The 22258-nt window shown below is 37.0% G+C and overlaps 1 protein-coding gene across 1 annotated transcript in view; it reads right to left on the reverse strand.

Annotated features, from left to right (window-relative positions):
• Positions 1 to 17605, reverse strand: part of LOC114244549 (Cyclic nucleotide-gated ion channel subunit A) — a 52517-nt gene extending 34912 nt beyond the window's left edge. Inside the window, exon 1 of the mRNA XM_089728373.1 lies at positions 17429 to 17605. The gene's annotated coding sequence lies outside the window, so the exon portion shown is untranslated. The remainder of the gene's footprint in view (positions 1 to 17428) is intronic.
• Between the last annotated feature and the right edge of the window lie 4653 nt (positions 17606 to 22258).

Genomic DNA, 22258 nt, shown 5'->3' on the forward strand with positions numbered 1-22258 from the left:
CAGGCCGCACAAATGGATGCCATTCTGTATTTACCGCAAAGCAATCATGCGATCTGGTCTGACTAATTGAAGGGCCGTAATACAACAAAATTTAGACATCGATCGATAGTCTTCAGTTGGATGGCCATGTTCATGTTGTATTGTATATCCCAGTAACCACTTCACACCAAATAGGCTGTGAGCACGTTCTTATCAAAGGCAAAAAAAGTTACTTAAACTCCAGATGTCTCCTTATCTATTACGCAGACACAGACCTTTCATAAAATCGAACTTCGAAACACGAGAGGCCTGAGGGCGCCTTAGGCCCAGATATCCGTGAATAAAATCACAAATTATTCTTATCAAATTATAATCATTATATTTTAAACACCTATGCGACTATTCCAGCCTTTTTTTTTCAAGTCAATAAATGCGCAATAAGTCGTCGTGGCCTAAAGGATAAGACGTCCGGTGTATTCGTGATGAGCGATGCATGGGTGTTCGAATCCCAGGCGGGTACCGATTTTTATGATGAAATACGTACTCAACAAATGTTCACGATTGACTTCCACGGTGAAGGAATAACATCGTGTAATAAAAATCAAACCCACAAAATTATAATTTGCGTAATTACAGTTGGTAAGACCTCTTGTGAGTCCGCGCGGGTAGGTACCACCACCCTGCCTATTTCTGTCGTGAAGCAGTAATGCGTTTCGGTTTGAAGGGTAGGACAGCCGTTGTAACTATACTGAGATCTTAGAACTTATATCTCAAGGTGGGTGGCGCATTTACAATGTAGATGTCTATGGGCTCCAGTAACCACTAAACACCAGGTGGGCTGTGAGCTCGTTCACCCATCTAAGCAATAAAAAAAAAAGAATTAAGAAAAGCACTAGACAATAATTCGTATAATTTAATGTTACCATGTCTACAGCGTGAATATTAAAAAAAAAGATCAATAAAATTTAAATAAAGATTTTAAATACACATTGTGAATGAAAGTAAGTTTTTTTTTCGTCTATCTTTTCGTGTTTTATAATTTTTTCTATTGAAGTCAAGAATTAAGAAAAACATCTAGACACTATTCCGTATAATACAAATATTGTCACCATGGACCACATGGATCACTACATCGTGGGATATTAAATAAAATTTTATCAATGGTGGATGAGACATCAGCGGTCAATTTCAATAGGTATTTAAATTAAGCATGATGAATTTTATTATTATTAATTTTATTACTATTATTGCTTTCTGCTCAATCTTAGAACGTGTTTTAAGAACGAATGATACATAATAATTTACGGTCGTCAGTCATTAAAATTAGTTTATACAAATTTCACGGACAAGCAAGACTTCTCTAAAACTTTGTCTGGTTAAAGGAAAAGTTTAATTGTCTAATGATCTAAATGTTATGCCTCTAGTCTTTTGTCTTAACTTTTCGTTTTCGGAGGAGAGTATAATCGAAATATGATTAAATTTATTTACACTTGTTGTTATACAATATTATTTTCTACTTTATTATTGTACATTAATTAGATAGCAAAATATTTCGACAGCCGAAGAATAACGTTACTACTACTTTTAGTACTACTTAAGTTATTGATGAAGTCTCTACTTCATACTTCAAATACATACAATAATCAATACGATTTAATTGCAAAATATTAATGAAAAAAAAGTGTTGTTATAAGTATGTAATCATGGGTAGATTTTGTGTTATACAATTATCATAGCACCACGAGTCGTATAGCTACACATTGGGGACACGCTTGTTTGATGCATACGGACATCTTTGTTACTGAAGCTTTTTTATTTATTTATTGCTTAGATGGTTATATGAGCTCACAGCCCACCTGATGTTAAGTGGTTACTGGAGCCCATAGACATCTATAGCGTAAATGCGCCACCAACCTTGAGACATGAGTTCTAAGGTCTCAGTATAGTTACAACGGCTGCCCCACCCTTCAAACCGAAACGCATTACTGCTTCACGGCAGAAATAGGCAGAGTGGTGGTACCCACCCGCGCGGACTCACAGGAGGTCCTACCACCTGTAATTACGCAAATTATAATTTTGCGGGTTTCATTTTTATTACACTATGTTATTCCTTCACTGTGGAAGTCAATCGTGAACATTTCTTGAGTACGTATTTCATTAGAAAAATTGGTACCCGCCTCTGATTCGAACACCGGTGCATCGCTCAACACGAATGCTTTTTTTTTAAACCTAAGCTGGTAGCCTTGAGAGGCTATTCCAGCGTAACCTTAACTAGTAGGTGAGCTCACGGGGCTCAAACCTGACGACGTTGCTAACACGAACCCTAGCAAGAGCCGTGCTTCGCAGAATCTACCACGGGATCGGAAACGCGACCCACTGAGAAGATCCGGCGAGAAACTCAGTGGCTGTGTCTGGAGGTTTAATTTACTTGTCGAGCCCTTCGTCGCAAGCGACGGGTTCGACGAGAACGGTGATCGGTGCTTGAAGTATCTAAAAGCACCGTTAGTGGATCGGGAGGATCCGAAATGACGTGACACGAATGCGCCGAACGTCTTATCCGTTAGGCCACGACGACTTCAATTTATTCTGTTTCGACTTGAAGACCGGGACATCTGTGACTCCACACAATTGACACTGACTTCAAGATGGCTGACAAAGTTCTCATGTTTCCAGTAACCACATAACAGTAGTTGGCCGATATAATTATCGAGAATATTTTTTTAAATATCAACCGTAACCGGCTTTTATTCTATGAATAATATGAAAACAAACTAAGATTACCAAGCTTTAAATGTACAACAGACACATAAAATCTTTTACACGATTTACAGTATACCAAGGATCTCATTACAAAGTAATACTCGTTCTAGTTTATGTGAGATGCATGTTGTGGGGTGTGCAATATCCACACAGATAGCCAATTTGAGCCCTTTAGCGCTACAAACTCGCTGCCAGGTCACTGGGAGGCTGTCGTTTAATGAACAATACTATGTGTATTTCCTTATAGAGCGTTGACCTCAGGACATCGCGTCGCTAGAATTAGATTTAGTGTAATTACGTAACGCGGCAACCGCTGGAAGGTTCTGGCATACAGAAATCTGGCAGAACATAAGTTATGGAGATTTATGGAATTTTGTCCAGATTGTTTAGTTAAATTTAAATTAAATTCAGATTTTCGTTTTGGAACGAAGTTCCTTATGGGATGATGCGGAGGGATACCCTAACCGGGACAAAACGTCCGTAACGTAAGATTTTTATTATTTATGTATAGGCTTAGTATGATGTCTATATACAGTGTCTAATGAATACTACTACGTGATAACGGTTATTATTATTATTCATATAAATAGCTGTTTCTTTGTATATTATTATTATGTATTTTTTATAAATTATTGTGAATAAAATAAGGTTGATAACTTTGTAAAGTAGTTTTTTTTATCAATAAAAAATCATAATAAAAATTGTATACCCGATTAGTTATTTTCTTTATACCTCGAATAGAACTTAAAATTAATATTTTTATATTAAGGAACTTCGTTCCTATCCTGTGTCCCACGACACCACACATTTTTTTTTCTTTTCTTCTTATTTTGCTGAGGTCCGCTAACAAGTCTGCTTTGAGACGTCCGAAGGTTTGAATTGAAGTAACTGCTTCAAATATACAAATAAATGCATGAATTATATGCGGTAGGAGAGTGGTAGATGCACGAGGATCAATACCAGTATTAACATATTTTTTTCTTCATCGTACCCGATAAAGATTACTTAAATAATCTACCTATTCTAGATTAATAACCGCATACATTTTAACATTGAATAATCCGGGATCATTATTTATAAAACTATGTGTAAAATGTTATGTTAATGTAAATAAAAAAATCGATTTAAATTATGAATAACTCGATAAAAACAATTTGAAAACATAATTCTAAGAGGTTCTAAAATTAGGAATAAATAGATCCGACCGTTTCATTATGATTTGCGAACTGGATAACAAGCAAAATTCGATATGTACCTATAAGTAATTGAGTAGTTACTACAATGTAAATATTAAGTTATACGAATACATTAATTACTGTTAATTTGAGACACCTCAAGATTTAGAATTAATTTTGTTTTTTTTTTTTATTGCTTAGATGGGTGGACGAGCTCACAGCCCACCTGGTGTTAAGTGGTTACTGGAGCCCATAGACATCTAGAACGTAAATGCGTCACCCACCTTGAGATATAAGTTCTAAGGTCTCAAGTATAGTTACAACGGCTGCCCCACCCTTCAAACCGAAACGCATTACTGCTTCACGCAGAAATAGGCAGGGTGGTGGTACCTACCCGTGCGGACTCATAAGAGGTCCTACCACCAGTAATACACTTTCACTTTCACACTTTCACTTTTGTTTAGTGACTTTTGAAGAAAAAAAAAAAAGCGCAATTATTGTCTTTTTTATTGATAAAACTACAATCCGTCAATAGCTACTTAATAAAGAAAAAGACAATCGGTTGACAAACACAGAAGACAACAAATAGTACATGATTAGTTGATATTTGTCTGTCTGTAGATAAATAGATATAAGAGTTATATGCTACGAAAGATGCGTGACTATTTTAAGGTTGCCCGATTAGTTTCTGAGTTCTCACATTTATTTCATAGAATTGATTGTAAATTTAAATATATATCGTTAATTTTCTGATGGTCTACTGAGCTTAAACTGATAGTAGGGCTTATTGTTAGCTCGAATAAGCAGGTAATAAATACACTGCTTCCTAGTTTTGCCATAAAGTAATCTTGCATGCCTATCTGAAGAGAAACAACCGTACTATAATACAATACTAAAACTATTAAACTCTTCTTTATAGAAGAGTCTAATAGAAGTTTTCTTTATAGAAGAGATTGTATTATTACAATCTATATAGGTACAATATTCTATAATAATTATCTATCTTATAATACAATTGTATTGAACGGTTGTGTATTAAACGGTTGTTTCTCTTCAAATCGACACGACGTCTCAATTGAGACATCATGCCTCAAAATGATAAGTGAGTAGTTTGTGAGTTCGCCTACGTATCTTGAGCAAAATTAGTTTTTGTATCCGTTTTGTCAGGGTCATATCCCACGCGGCTAAGTTTTTTAAATTGTATTGCCTTAGAAACATATTACCTCTCCTCTTAATAAAATAGCGAGATGTTACTGACATCTAAATATAATATTTTGGAGAAGACGGCAATAGTTATTCAATACAATTAGAATCTATATCATGCGATGTTCATGGTTTTTGGAAATAGCCTATTGCCAGTGTGATATGTTCTATTCATCTAGGGAAATAAAAACAAAATATTGGGACAGAATACCATTTACTATAATATGAACAGTAAAGTATAATAAAATTGGTATATAGTAAAATTAATTCCACAACTTTTAATGAAAGTGAGCTGATCCTTGATGAACAAGATGAAAACTTTAAGAAAATCTTCAATTACTCTACACTGTTTGAATAATATTTTAAAGCATTGATTTTATTAGTATGTACCATGTGCTCTTTTTCTCTAATGACTTCAGTGGACAGACGAGTTAACAGCCCATTTACTGTTAAGTGGTTACAAGACAACACGGCATAAAATCCACTGACCTTTTTTCTTGCATAGATGGGTTTGACGATCCTACCTGGTGTTAAGTGGTTACCGAGATCCCTAAATATCAATAACGCAAATGCCTCCATATTGGGATATGAGTTCAAAGTCTCAGTTTTATAGTACAACTGCTGCCTCACACTTCAAACGGAAACGCATTACTTCTTCACTGCAGAAATAGGCAGGGTGGTGATACTTACACGTGCGGGCTCACGAGACGTCCCACCACCAGACATAGGAACATACGTTCTATACAGTTTTCTTCTAATAATTACGATACGAAGGTCATTAGTTGTCTTCTATAACTTTAGCCGTCAAGTGACGCACCCATAAAATGCAACACAATAAAATAGCATTTTACGCAATAATCGATACCCACAGCACCGGATAGGCCCTCGCCATCATTACTCGACGATCCGCGAATACTAATAAGTGACGCGACACAAATTTCACGTTGAAGAATAATTCAGTGGTTTTTTTTTTATTATTTTTTGTAGCGTAGCTGTTTCCCAAATCGTTTAATAAGTTTATGACCGGCTCGTGGTTTAGTGTTAGTTCCTGAAGAACATTCCATGTTTGATTTCAAATGATTATTCAAGTCAAGCATCCTAGGGTACCACAGCGTTTTTGATGTCCACAGATCTAGGTTTCTATTTTCCTATTTTTTTTAACGAAGGAAGAATTATTGGTGTCCCTAAGGCCTTTCCAGTTTCACCAGGATAATTGGACGAGCACAAACTCATCCAGGAGGGTGACTAGTTTCCATGAAGTAGGCCGTATGCATCTGTTAAGACACTAAAAGATTAGTAAGAGAAATATACATTTTTAGGTTTAAGGTTTTGTCATCTTTTTTATTATTGCCCTTGTAGGCAGACGAGCATACGGACCACCTGATGGTGAGTGGTTAACGTCTGTGGACTTCAGTAATTCCAGGGGCAGAACCAATTTGTTATTTTATTATACACTTTTATTATACAGTTGGTGCGCTATCTTAATTTAAGGTAACTTTAATACATCTATATTACACGTACATGTAATATATGTAAATCGTGTGAGATTGTAGGACGTTGCTCGTGTCACGCGAGACGGGATTACGTGCGTCTCTTGATTTTACCTGTACATTGCGAGTAGCACTTTTTAGAGTAATAGGTCTTACTTTTATAAATCTCCTTAGTACCCGACTCATAATAATTGTAGTATTTAACATACAAGCTAAAATGAAGGTAGGTAATTTGAATGGATTTCTTTTTAATCGATTATTAATAACGAATGAAATGTTAAAGTAACAAAAAACGTACATATGTAAGTTTACATTAAGCCTTCCTTTTTATTTGTTCCAATTTTACAAGACGGGATTAATAGGCTTTCTGTTCTATCAATCGACGTCATCATAGCCTCATCCTCGGAATTGTAGATTGCAAAACTGGTTTATATTAAATTAGCAGGAGGATTAATTTGGTTGAATTAAAATGATCATGTTCTGTGAGGCTGAGGAGTGTGAAAGGGAGTGGGATCCGTCTTCGGCTCCTCAGCGCAGAAGGCAAGATGGGTGGCGCGGGCGAGAAGCCCCCGCTCAGCCCCTGTAAGGGCTGTCGGTCTGGTGGTGAGGCGGATCAAGGTGGCTCCTATGTACCTACTATCTACGGTGTGTGTCCCGAGACGAAGTCCTTCGGAATATTCCCGAAGATAAAATCCCGACGTATCATCAGGATGGGTACCGGCGAAGGCAGATTTTTAACCGCACTGCGGTATTGTAGATTTGGTGAAGCCGGTGTGGTGGAGCTCGATGGGGTTTAGTCGGTAGTCGGCTTTGCGAGGCGAGTGCCTTGCACGCCTCTTTCAAGGTGTAAGTCTCCTGCGAGGAATTGGGGGAGGTGGAGGGCATTGGCCCTCTTCGTCTCCGTCTTCCTCTCTGGAGGCGCCGGACTCTGACATAATCCGATCCATTCCCCCCTCGACCGGGTATCCATAAATGGATTCCCCCCCAGCGTTAAAAAAAAGGAGGGCTGAATTAAACCCACTGAGTTTCTCGCCGGATCTTCTCAGTGGGTCGCGGTTCTGATCCAGTGGTAGATTCTGCGAAGCACTGCTCTTGCGTGGGCTAGTGTTAGCAACGTCATCAGGTTAGATCTTTAGGAGCTCACCTACCGGCCCGGTTACGCTGGCATAGCTCCGTAGGTTGCCAGCTTAGGTAAGAAAAAGCTAAATTATAAAGCGTAAGCTACTGACAGATAAATACTAAGTATAATATAAATAAAAACGATTTAGACCTTTAGGAGCTTTCCGCGTGACCAGATCTGCTTGCTTTGTACAAATCATTATCGTGTATTAATTATCTTCTTAATAAAATGAAATCAGGTCCTGTTTTTGCTGTTTATAAAATAACTGTATCTGTTTTATAAGAATCTATTGTCACTTAAACGACGGAGCAACACTTGGGATCGGCTTGAACGATTTCATCGATTTTTTAAACGTTACGTTTTGGCTGATAATTACGAAAAAGTTTAATTGTGTGAATGTTTTTTTAGGAAATTCACTAGTGTTATTTCTAATTTTAATTCAATTAATCGCGGAGCGCGCCCCTGATTCGTAGTCGTCAATAAACATGAAAATAAATAGTCATATAGGAACCTTCTTAGTGATTCGCATCAACCGCCGCTAATCACCGCTTCTTCTTCGTTGTTTTACTAGATATTGAAAGCTGTGAAACATCTATAGCATTTAAAAAAACCGTAGAAAATCTTTTTTTTTTTTAATTCTAATAATTTCACTTGCCTTTTCAACTAGTATGGTTAATAATGATAAATAATAAAACTATACATACTTTTATCTTGCAACAAAAAAAAATGCTTCCTACCCATTTTAATAAGGATCTTTGTGAAAACAGTACGAATATCAATGTAAACAACTACATACTTGTAAAATGTGAATTGCAAATGACGACTTTTTACATCTCTGTCACGCGCTCACTACGTAATGCCGATGACGTAATGAACCGTCATGTGTGTCGTTTTTAAAAGTAATTTCACGACTGGATTGAAAAGGACTTATTTTCATTATATGGCGTAATATTACGATAAATACAAAAAAAAAAACTTTGTTTCTTTTCTCACATAACAATAGTAACAGTTATAGACCATGGCATGCTCTTAACTATCACCAGAATATTATATACTTCTTAACAGCCCACAGACGTCCACTGCTGGACATAGGTCTCCCCCAAGCCTCGCCACAAAGACCGACGATCTATTGAGGTTGACGGGGAATATATACAAACATGCCTAATACACAATTGTACATACAAAACTGACTTTGTACACTTCTAAATTTCGGGCACAAATAATTGTATAATGTATATTATGTACTTTTTAACGCCCTTTATGTTAGTTGAAAATTTACACACGTATCAACGGACCGATGACAATATATTAATTATATTGCTTTAATCTAACTAGTTGTCCCGCAGTAGTCGAAGTTCGACTATACTTAATTGAAATCATAAGTTTTAACATTATTATGGTTATATTGCCAAAGACTATTATACTTCTATACTCACAGATCTCGCCAAGACTACACTGTAGACAAATAATATTAAAGATAAACAATATTAACCTATTTTCAATTTAATCACAGACTTTAAGCATTAACTAAAGTTTGACAATAAAGAAAGAGTATATACCTATACTTTTGAAGTCGTCGTGGCCTAACGGATAAGACGTCCGGTGCATTCGTGTTGAGCGATCCACCGGTGTTCGAATGTCAGGCGGGTACCAATTTTTCTAATGAAATACGTACTCAACAAAATTAAATGTTCACGATTGACTTCCACGGTGAAGGAATAACATCGTGTACTATAAATTAAACCCGCAAAATTATAATTTGCGTAATTACTAGTGGTAGGACCTATTGTGAGTCCGCCCACACTATAAGAAATAAGTAAAATATAGTTCAGCTTACTAATTAACCATCTATATTTATTTATAGCATATTTATTGTGAAGGAATAAGCGAAATTTTTCAATTAATCGACTAGAAAGAGTAAGTAAGCTGATATAATTTAATTTTCAGTGAAATAATGGTAAATATGGTAAATTGCGCTGTTAAGCGAATTTCTGTCCATAATCCAGGATGCTGACGTATTTGCCGATAGTTGAGGAATACTTTTTTCCAAAATAATGTTATTTTTAGCATAATATAGTACTTAATAATTTTAATAATGTTTTTTGTGTTAACGACTCAGGCGTTTTGGTGCAAACTCTAAGCCTGACTTTTGAATTTAATGGAATAAATAAATAAATAAAAAATATCAAATGTATTTGTTTCTTGATTCGAAATTTTCGAAACATATAAACTACCGTTTCTCGTTTAACTAGTGCCGCAGTCGCATTGATGATGGAAATGAACATATCCTTCCCGCATGGAATTTCATTTGCTCGTCGGACTTTACTACATACGTCAATCGTGTGGTAAATTAAATTATCGGCATAAATATCCATAGTACATCCATAGTGTATCTCATAATGACATTAATGTCGGACATCTGATTTTGCTGACGTATGATTTTATGTTTTAAAACGGAATAAGCATTTCAAATTAGGTGTATTTTTAATATGTACTTACGTGGTCATCTTCGGTATATGATTTTTTTGAGTTATTGAGCCAGAAATAAACATATAGAAGTCGACTTTCCAAGAAAAAATAAGAGCTACATCCGAAATATGGCAACAATGGATCGCCTTTTGCAGCCAAAAATTACATTTATTTGGAAATATATATTAAGAACAGCTTATAGGGATATCAGCTCTAGTATAGATATAGTGTATTTTTTGTTTTTTTTTTTATATGATACAGGCGTGAATTTTGGATGCGGGGTGTTCTATTGTCAATTCTTCGACAGATATGCTCGGTCGATCCTTATTGAGAGCCAGCCCAAGAGCAATGAGGAGTACCATGCTCGGAGTTTCAATATCATATTGATATCACAATATATTTACATTGTTTTTCTAATTCCTCTTGCTTTTAACCTGTACAACGTGTACGGACACTAAAAGCAGATATATAACTTTAGCATTCCGTATAGTTTGGCTGGTTATTTCAAATTTTATCTTTATCTAAGCGCAACGTAGTTCAAATCGGCTTGCAGAATCTCAAAATCAGTTTCAGCTTAGCCTCTCTCAAGATTGGAGCTTTCCAATTCAATGCCGATTCTATTTTCAAACAGCGTAGAAAACTTCAGAAAAAATTCTAATTCAATACTCTAAAAAACAAATAAAAAAAACTATGTTACAAATATTATTATACCTAGTCAGGTCATAAATTCTGTCACATGTTTAATGTAAAATAATTGAAACAAGTTTATTCATTATATAACCATTCATATACCAAAATGAACATAACAAAACATAGATTCTTATGACACTAAAGTTTATTCAAAATTACCTCCGTGATTTTAAATACAGGCCTTCAATCTGCGCGGCTAGTCGTCTATCGCAGCACGAACGAGGTCCATGTCAATATCGGCGGCTGCCTTAATCAAGGATGTCTTGAGTGACTCCAAATTGGGATGAGGCTTTGAGCACGCCTTTCTTTTTTTTTTTTTTTAAAGATTTTATGACCTGGTAACTAAGACCTTTAAGTCATGTCTTATTTTACTTTATTTTCTTAATTTTATGAAAAATGATAATATGGAGTGAAATGAAATGAAGATGATTAATTTGAGACATTAATCAACTGGGATGAAATTTAATGAAATGAGATGATATGGGATGAAATATAATCGCAGTAAAATGGTGGTCATTTACTGAGATTTTTTCAGTGGACTTTTTGGAGGAACCCGAGAAGTTACGTCCAGCAGCTTTGTTTCATTTTCCCACATTTGTGCACTTTCACAGATATTAAACAGTTAATAAACCACCATTATTACACATTTAAACCTGAAGAAACACTAAATAGACAAAATAAAATAAATCACACAACTTCACTCCTCGCGTTCCCGCCAAAAAGTCCTCTGAGCACGCCTTTTCCTCCAAGTGTTGCCATATCTTGTAATCTAACGGATTCAGATCTGGACTGGAGGAGGGCCAGTCTTCGTGCCGGATGAAGTCGATTTCACGCGCCGCCAGCCAGTCTTGTGTGCTCTTCGCTCTATGAGCTGCGCCGAATCTTGTTGGAATACCCAGTGCCTGTTATTGAACATGGTATGAGAAACAGGTTCCACAAGGTTCGTCAGGACTGTATTTTGATACACAACTGCATTCGTTTTTACACCTTTCTCACAAAAACGTACCTCTGTTAAGCCCCAATAAGAAACTCCCAACCATACCATAAGCGAGGATGGAAAATGACCTCGTTGGACACGCGGAATACGGTTGCTCGCTTCTTCACTACTGTGTGGGTACACCTTATCATTTTGTTTGTTGTAGCTCTCTTCTACGGTAAAAATTTTTTCATCCGAAAAAATAATTTCCCGATATTTTTTTCCCGCGTACCGCTTCAACAAAGCGCGGCATCTCTTCAGTCTCAGGTCCATTAGACGAGCATTCAAACGATGTCCTGTTTTTCTTCGATATGCCCGAAGCCCTAAGTCTTCATTTAACACCCTTTTCACCGTGGTTCTGCTTAACCCCATCTGAAGGGCCAACAGTTTCTGCTTACGTTTGGGATTTCTTTGAATTCGCGCCTTCACAGCTTTTATCACTGCTGGAGTCCTAACAAACCGAGGACGACCACTTCTTGACCTGTCATCTACACTAGAGTCTTCGTTGTATTGTTTGATGGTACGATAAACGAATCTTTTGGTTATATTCAAATTTTTCAGTATGTTAAAAATTTGAATTGGCGCGTAACCGCAACGATGCAACGCAATAACTGCAACACGGTCTTCTTTAAGCGTCCACTCCATATTTAAAAATGAGTAAAATTCTAAAAGTATACATTTTTATTTTCATGAACAATTCGAAATTCGAATTCAATAAACTTTTTTGTGGCCAGCATTCTAAAAGAAAAGTTTTTACTGTGTGACAATACTTATGACCTGACTAGTTATTATTGTAATAAATTAATATGAATACATCATGTCGTATCGTTTCTAGTGACTTTTCAAACTACTTTTTTTCATTCATTACGGTAGGCAGCGGCTTGGCTCTGCCCCTGCCATTGCTGACGTCCATGAGCGACGGTGACCACTTACCATCAGGTGGGCCGTATGCTCGTCTGCCTACAATGGCAAAAAAAAATCATTACCCTGCTTAGAGTTATTATTTCTAATTGGACCCAAAACTAAAAACAGTGTAATAATGCCTAAATTGTTTTATGTTAATTTAACCCGGGAAAGTTTGCTGCCTCCAAAACGGGAGCCTTGCAACCGCAACCTCATTGTAGCCTAAATGTCTTAAGACACTTGTTGCCAAACTCCTTAGGTACGTGCTTAAATACAGAGATGTTCTTAGTTGAATTAACTCAGAGAAACACACGTTTGAGTTGTACTAAAACTATTGATTAAAACTAAATACTGATTACCGATGAACTATTGATTAAATTAAAATAAAAAGTTCTGATCCTGAAAATTTTAAGACGTATTAATATAATTATTTGTTGCCGTAATTTTTTTATAATAATTCAGATTTACACCTGATATTTGAGTTGACTCATTGGGCTATTTATTTATTGGTCACTTGACTGCTACCCGCTCGGGTAATTAGCCACAACTCGCCCACCTAATCATACCGTAAAGCAAATGATCGTTCAATTTTGAAGGGAAAATACAAGTAAGGATTCGACCATTGTCTTAAGGTGAGCTGCGGCATTGATCTTGTTATACTTTTCGCCTCCCCTATTCATTTAATACGAGGTGAGCCGTGAGATCATCTGGTTATGCATTGCAAATAAATCCTTCAAAAAATTCTCCTCTTTCTTGACATAATGTTCACGAATAAAGGTCGTGCCCAGTCTGAATATTCATGGCTCAATTCTTGCATAAAACCTCTCCACATCTTTCTATCCTCGACTTTCTTTACGGAGTTAAGTATGCCCAGGATAGTGAAGGAATTTAACTGGTTTAAAACTTTTTTTTTTAGTTTAGGTAGGTGGACTGTCTCACAGCCCATCTGATGTTAAGTGGTTACCGGAGCCCATAGACATCTACAACATAAATGCGCCATCCACCTTGAGACATAAGTTCTAAGGTATCATTATAGTTACGACTGCCCCGCCCTTCAAACTGAAAAGCATTACTGCTTCATGGCGGAAATAGGCAGGGTGGTGGTACCTACCTGTGCGGACTCACAAGACTTGTAGGTGTTAGGACCCAAGAGGTCCTACCACCATGTCTTAATCAAGTTGTGAACTCGTGAAAATTGACAGCGAATCTTTAAAAATAATCGTATTCTTTGTGGACAGTTTCTTAAATATTTATGTTTATATTTTCCTAAAGCAAATTAAATCGAATACCAAATTAACCACTGAACACTAATTGGGCAATCACTAATGAACTGTGATTTAATGAATTGCAAGTTTCTATTGATATATATCTTTTATTTAGAAAATGTACAGTACAGTACAGTACAGTACAGTACAGTACAGTACAGTACAGTGCAGTGCAGTTCAGTACAGTACAGTACAGTACAGTACAGTACAGTACAGTCTATTAATATCGGGTTTGAAAATGAAACATCATCATATTTAATTATGTTTAAAAACTTGTGAGATAAATGTAACGTAAGGTTTTTGCGTTTAATCACATGGAAAATCAAAATTATTTTAAAGTTACATACTATTAAATACATAAATAGATTAAAATCCATATTGTATGGGTCAGGAACATAATGAATTGTTGTATACGACCTTGAGTGCCATGCAATAACTCCGCGAGACAAGGTGAAATGGAAAATCAATTCGATTCAATTGTATCCCCAGCTGAGGTAATTTTCATTAATTATCTGCTAAAGTCTTTACGAGCACAGAGACGATTCACCTCAGTGTGTTTTATTAATTAGCTCTGTGGGAATAGAGGTACACAAGCTATACATTCCTATATAAAGTTGCATTTAATCAGAAGACGCAGACGGGCTTCGATTAGTTCTATCAAATATATTTGGGCTTCGTATGTAGTGAAGTAAATTATATTGACTTTTATTGTGACAATTAGTAATAGTAGTAGTATTAGTAGCAGTAGTCTTTGTACTCGTTTTTTTTATTATTGCTTTGGTGGTGGACGAGCTCACAGCCGACCTGGTGTTAAGTGGTTACCGGAGCCAATAGACATCTACAACGCAAATGCGCCACCCACCTTAAGATATAAGTTCTAAGGTCTCAGTATAGTTACAACGGCTGCCCCACCCTTCAAACCGAAACGCATTACTGCTTCACGGCAGAAATAGGCAGGGTGGTGGTACCTACCCGCGCGGACTCACAAGAGGTCCTACCATCAGTAAATACGCAAATTATAATTTTGCGGGCTCAATTTTTATTACACGATGTTATTCCTTCACCGTGAAAGTCATTCGTGAACATTTGTTGAGTACACATTTCATTAGAAAAATTGATACCCGCCTGGGATTCGAACACCGGTGAATCGCTCAACACGAATGCACCGGACGTCTTATCCTTTAGGCTACGACGACTTCAGTAGTAGTAGTCGTAGTAGTAGTCGTAGTAGTAGTAGTAGTCGTAGTAGTAGTAGTAGTCGTAGTAGTAGTAGTAGTCGTAGTAGTAGTAGTAGTAGTAGTAGTAGTAGTAGTCGTAGTAGTAGTAGTAGTAGTAGTAGTAGTCGTGTAGTAGTAGTAGTAGTAGTAGTAGTAGTAGTAGTAGTAGTAGTAGTCGTAGTAGTAGTAGTCGTCGTCGTTGTCCTAGAGCTCCCCGCTGGTACATAGGGTCCTCATAAGTTGTCTCCACTTCACAATGTGTGACAAGTAGACAAGAATAGATTTAAAATAAATACATATAACATTGAAGATTTGTAAATAACAAATGTTTATTCTTAACAATTCTTCTATTCTTAAAAATACAACGGAAATATGGCTGCTCACGTCGTATATAGATTATAAGTATTATAAATACATCAACCCTGAAGACAGCGAAGATTTTCAATGTCATCATGTTTATTCAAATAGAAAAATATTTCCACTTGATGTTGTACACAAACTTTGTTTCTTGTTTTTTTTTATTTGTGTCGTCTTGTGTTCATAAACATGGATGAACAGAACATAAAAATGAATATTCCATTTATTTGTATATTTATTTTTGATTTTTCCCTATATTGTCGATGTTATATTTTCATACAACACATTTAACAGATAGATTTTTATTTGCCAGAACACAGAATGCATGTTTATCTAGAGACACTGGGTTCATAAACTTTTCTATATCCGTAAACGAAGCTTTTCAACGTCAACTTTAAAACGAAATCTTGGTCGTTACGGCCGTAAGTTTTAATGATATTCCCTTGTTTTATTAAAATCCGAAGACAACGACGACGAAGCCGAGCTTCCCTAGTTGATAAGCCACAAATTAGTCATATCCTGTTAACTCAGCCGAACATCGAATTGGTTCCTTGTTTTAAACTTTAACATTAAATTAATTCAATTATCCATTCGCATTTTCCTCATTAAGCTAATGTTATAATTCAAAGGTTACGTTTCCGTACAGAGAAATCAAATATAAGCTTCAATAAATGAGAAACCAAGATAAATTAAAAAGTTCAGCCTACCATTAATATGTTTAGTTAGTTATATGTATTTCGTGGATTCGCTATCTAAAGCGACGGTAGCTTGTCAATGCCTACCCTCTCGCATCCTACGAAGCCATTGACCTCGCACTTCAGCTGATTTTAATTGCTTTACATAACGTGCCGTACTCGAAAAATTTTTTTTGTTTTTTTTTAAAGTATTTTTTTTTATCACTTGTTAGTTAGGTACTTTTTAGTGTTCGTCTGTCTATTTTCGTATGTGAAAAAAGTAAAATATATTTATTTGTCTGTAAGAGAAAGTCTAGCAGTTACACTCTAATGAAACAATATACATTTGAGAAATCACAAATGATATACCTTTTTCTTATTTAATGACTACACCAATAATATTATCTCAAAGAAGCTTGCATACAATAATAATAGTATTATAAGAGACCGAACGAAATACTACATAAATATATAGGTACATACAACACTCAAAATACAGGTACATATATCAACAATATCAAAAAGTGAAAACGTTCTCGTCTAAAGTAATTAATTGGAAATGGTTGATTTTCCGGTAAAAGAGTTTCCCATGACCCTCAATGTTCGCCTACCAAGGACATGCAGATCACACGCGGCTTTTCCGCAGAGATTTCCACTTGTAGTTCGTAATTGGAAAAGTACTTGACATCAAACTTTTTAATACAATTTTCATCAAACGTTTCTCGCAGTTGTTTTTGATCCACGAAAACTAATATTACGTCTACAGATTTTGTTCTTAATGACGTAAATTAGAATTATGATCAACACAAAAGTTATAAGTTATTCGAGATGATGCCAAACATAAATGAATAAAAAAATAAAATAAGTGAATGAAGTTCACAAACATCAGCGAAAAAAAATCGAACATTAAGAAATATTACCGCGATAACAAGTTGTTTAGTGGAAGCAGTTTAGTAAATTGATACTTTTTACGTCATATAAAGCAACTATTAATTAAAAAAATGTAAATAAGGATTTTTCTAAATAAACGATAAAAAACGGTGTGTGTGCGCCGTTTCGAGCATTATTTATCCGGCTTTGGCGTCTTTATTGCTGTCGTTTACTATCCAAGCTTTTATAGTAACTTTCGAGAGCAATTTATTGTTCTTACCTTTATTTAATTGAAGGCTTAAGATATCATTCAATCACGAAAAACACTGAACGCTCCAAGTAATTTGTGAGATTAGCGTGCAATTAGTTGACACATGTTTGACGTGACGTATCTGAGCAAGGGCGGCGGAGAGGCCGGGCGGCGCGACGATGCCAACCGAAGGGCGGGAAGTATCTGGCCGAGAGCTGACAGTCTGACTGCCTGGCTTGTTGGATACCGCGCGCCGCGGCGCCACTTCGGTCGCGTCTCCTCCCTTGTTTTGAGCCTCGATGACATACTATCTACTATTAATTAAGTCGTTATTAACAAGGATTCAATTTGTACTCACTCATTCACTTCGTTCGGACGCTGGATGCTTTTACGATCGGTTTAAAATCAATTACTGCGGATGTTCGTTTTTTTTTTATTTCTTATTTAAAATTTAAGAAACGGGAAGGTTACGTTTTAGAAGTTCCAATTGTGTCGTTGATTGATTTTTAACAGAAAGATAGTTATACTTTACTTGTAACTTACTTTTTTTTTTTCATTTCAATACAATTTTAATGAAAGCGATTGTCGTTTTTTTTTTAAATTCTATAGTCATAGTAGAAAAGTTAGAAATAGTAAAAGACAAATAATAAGGTAAATTTAATTTAACAATTCGTTATTTCCATTTGGAGTCATGAGACCATGCAGAGGCTCGCTCGCCGTGGCCTCTAGTAGCTGTTTGATACCAGGTGAGCCATGAGCTCCTTAACTAAAATACCTAATTGATTAAAATAAAATAAAATAAGAAATCATTATTTTGTATTGGACTTAAACTTCACAGACTCGTTACAGAATGACATTAGTGCATTCTCACTGCATATATAATAGTATTTTCATTTGTTGGTTTATCTATCGCAGGCCGATGCTTATCGAAGAGTTAATTAATTGCCTTCACTTAGTAACTTATGGCTTTTTGAATTGCATTATAAGCACACGAAGTTGATAGATGATGCTTTTACTAAATGTCATTCATTTTGTTTCGAGCGCAAGGAGCTAGTAGTATTGATTACTATTAATATTTCTCACTACGAGCTTACCCCGATCGGCAAGTATTAGCTGCCTATCTGTGCCTAGTGCGAAGGAAGGTGTTGGGGTTGCTCATATTATGTAACTAAGAGCTCAAATTAAAATATCAAGCAATGCGATATGTTGTTCCCGTGTTGAGGCGGCGGAAGGTGGCTCCTGAGATGACATTCCGTCCTATTATCAGACCGGGTACCGGTGAAGGCGAACTTTCGGCGCGGACTATGCTGTACTGTGGGTTTCGTGGAGTCGGAGTGGTGGAGCTCAATGGGGTTTAGGCGCGCCATTCTCAAGACGTAGTCTCCCGGCAGGAATTGGAAGAAGAGGAGGACTTCGATCTTCCTCTTCTTCTTCTCTGGAGGCGCCGGAGTCCAAGATAGCCCGGTCTGTTACCCCTCTCGAATATCCATAAACAGATTCCGCTGCGTTAAAAAAAAGGGCGACATGTGTACTCTGAGAGCTCCAATGACCGATTAGTACCTACCAGGTGGCATACGCAGTCGTCTTCGTCTAGTGCAATAAATAAATTAGTCAATCCGGAACCTAACTAAGGCTTCGTCTAAGGAATCGAGCAAAGGATGTTTAATTAATTGTTAATTGATTTATCGAAGAATTTCGCCGATTTAATCTCTCGTAACGCTGCGTGTCTGAAATGTGTATTTCATTGTAAAGCTCGCGGACGACGACTGAACGAGACGACACATTGGATTTTAGTTTTATTTATAAAGTTTACAAAGTGTAAATTGTGGTCCGATATATGTTTACTGTCGGTAGTCTGAATACAAATTTACATTGTAATGGAAATTGCGATGGCGTATAGTTTGTCTACAAGCGTTGGCTAATAAAATACACTAAATTCAGAGATGTGCAAAGTAATGAATTAATATATAATACATATGTATATATTGTATATTTCTGGCTTTCTTCTTTGTCGTTCCCTCGTTACTGAGGATCGCGACCACACGTAGGAAGTAGTTTCATGAACATCGGTTCAGTTGATGACTACATCATTTCGTTTTTGTCATCGCATCGCCCACCACCGGAGTAGAGTTCATCCATACTACCTGGAACCACTGCGTTCATCCACAGTGCGTTTCCAGATATCTTTTTTGCCATGTACCACACGGCTTTGGAATGAGCTCCCCTCTGCGGTGTTTCCCGAGCGCTATGACATATCCTTCTTCAAACGAGGCTTGTAGAAAGTATTTAACGGTAGGCAGCGGCTTGGCTCTGCCCCTGGCATTGCTGACGTCCATGGGCGACGGTAACCACTCACCATCAGGTGGGCCGTGTGCTCGTCTGCCTACAAGGGCAATAAAAAAAATACACTTAATATTTTAGAGTTCTGAAACGTTCGTTCCTGACGTATGTGAGCTTCGTTTCGTGCTAAATGTACATGCGTAATCAGATATGACGAGTTTCTCGAATAGCAAATACTTTCGATGTTCGTAAACCCACGTTATAATATACTTTTCCGGTAACTAAATCTTATTTATCAACTACATAGTTACGGTAGTAAAAATTCTGAAGTGTCACTTACATCCCACGCTCGTGGTAAAAAGCTTTAATCACTTAACAACTTAGTTGTGAAAACTGAACGCGAAAATATTTTCGATACTTAAGTATTGGAATAAAATTGTAATGACAGTATAACAATCGATATCTTTATTTTTATTCCTGTAGAATAACTACGATACGATAAGCTACGGCCAACTTTAAATGCGTACCAGAAGATTGTAATATCTACACCATCGTCCACCATGAGACACCTGAGGTTAAAATATAACGAGAGGACAAGTCTGAGGTTTTTGAAGTCGTCGTGGCCTAAGGGATAAGACGCCCACTGCATTCGTGTTGAGCGATGCACTGGTGTTCGAATCCCAGGCGGGTACCAATTTTTCTAATGAAATACGTACTCAACAAATGTTCACGATTGACTTCCACGGTGAAGGAATAACATCGTGTGATAAAAATCAAAACCCGCAAAATTATAATCTGCGTAATTACTGGTGGTAGGAGCTCTTGTGAGTCCGCACGGGTAGGTACCACCATCCTGCCCATTTCTGCCGCTAAGCAGTAATGCGTTTCGGTTTGAAGGGTGGGGCAGCCGTTGTAGCTATACTCTAGACCTTAGAACTTATATCTCAAGGTGGATGGCGCATTTACGTCGTAGATTTCTATGGGCTCCAGTAACCACTTAACACCAGGTGGACTGTGAGCTCGTTCACACATCTAAGCAATAAAAAAAAGTTAAAATATAACAGCTGCGCCACTCTTCGAACCGAAAGACATTACTGCCGAAATAGACACGGTGGTGATACTTACCCGTGCGGTGCTATCAAGACGTCCTGCCACCAATACTAACGAAATATTTTTTACGGATTTTATTTTTATAACACGATGTAATTCCTTAATCGTGGAAGTAATTCGTGAAGATGTCTTAAGTACGTGTTTCATTAAAAATATTGGACCTTGTTTCGACTGATACCTGGATTCGAACACCGGTACAGTCGCATCGCTGGGTATGAATGCACCGGGCGTCTTGTTCATTGGGTCGCAACGACTTCGTCTCAGTACGACGCTGAATGCTCACAATATTGTGTATTGTGAGTATCTACAGTAATTACGACAATTGATTAATGTTGCATGGTTGATTTTTCTATTAAAGCTTTTATTTTTCCCTACCTAAGCTGATGGTCTTGAGAGACCATATCAGCGTCACCGGACGAGCAGGTGAGCTCACGGGGCTCAAACCTGACGTTGTAGCTAACACGAACCGTAGCAAGAGTCGTGCTTCGCAGAATCTACTGAGCACTGAGAAGATCCGGCGAGAAACTCAGTGGCCTGTGTCTGTGGGTTAATTTACTCGCCGAGCCCTTCGTCGCAAGTGACGGGTTCGACGAGAAAGATGACCGGTGCTTGGGGTACCTAAAAGCATCCTTAGTGGATCGGGAGGGTCCAAGATGACGTGTTTTGGGCGACGTCGACTGTTTCCCATTCGGTCCGCAGAATCGGGAATGTAGTTACCGGCGGCCACGATGAGAGGGTTCTCTCGTGTCGTGCCGCTTTATCCAAACGGCTATTAAGGCAAGTAGGTACTGAAAAACTATGCACTCAAATTTTATTAAAGATACATAGCCTTGACAACGTAATTGACTGAATGTATTCAGTTTATTATTTAACTGCATGTTTCTTTGGCTTCTTATTCGAAATAGTCTATTGACGTACCAATAAAAGCTCGCTGTTTAACTTATTGCTTAGCCTGTTATTTTAAATTACGCCACTTGTCGCTTTAAAACAACATATTGGGCAATAAAATACAAAGGTTTTGATTGCGTGGGATATGTTGCTTTTGCGATTGAAAAAACAATTATAAAAGATTTTATTTTTTCTGCAAATGAGCAGGCAAAGTCATGTTCTACTCAGTCTATTGGGTATTCAAGGAATGCTTACCGAAGCTCGTAGATATCACACTTTGAGACACGATGTCTCAATTGTATTGATTAATGGCTATGCCATTCTTGTAACCCGAACGCATGATAACTTCGCCACCGAAATAGACAATGATGGTGGCTAGCAGGGCAGCATCAAAACACATCCTTTCAGAACAAACAATTTGGAATTTAAAATCATATCACTAGCCTAAGAAACCGTAAATTAGATATCGTAGATATTCACACTTAATATAATTTTTTGTATAGTTTTTAATTTATGCAGATGAAATCACATAGACGCCGCGCCCTTCCTAATTTTAAGAGAAAACATTTAAATAGCTTTTCA

Source organism: Bombyx mandarina, chromosome 01 (genome assembly GCF_030267445.1).
Source record: "Bombyx mandarina strain Sakado chromosome 01, ASM3026744v2".
NCBI classification, from domain to species: domain Eukaryota; kingdom Metazoa; phylum Arthropoda; class Insecta; order Lepidoptera; family Bombycidae; genus Bombyx; species Bombyx mandarina.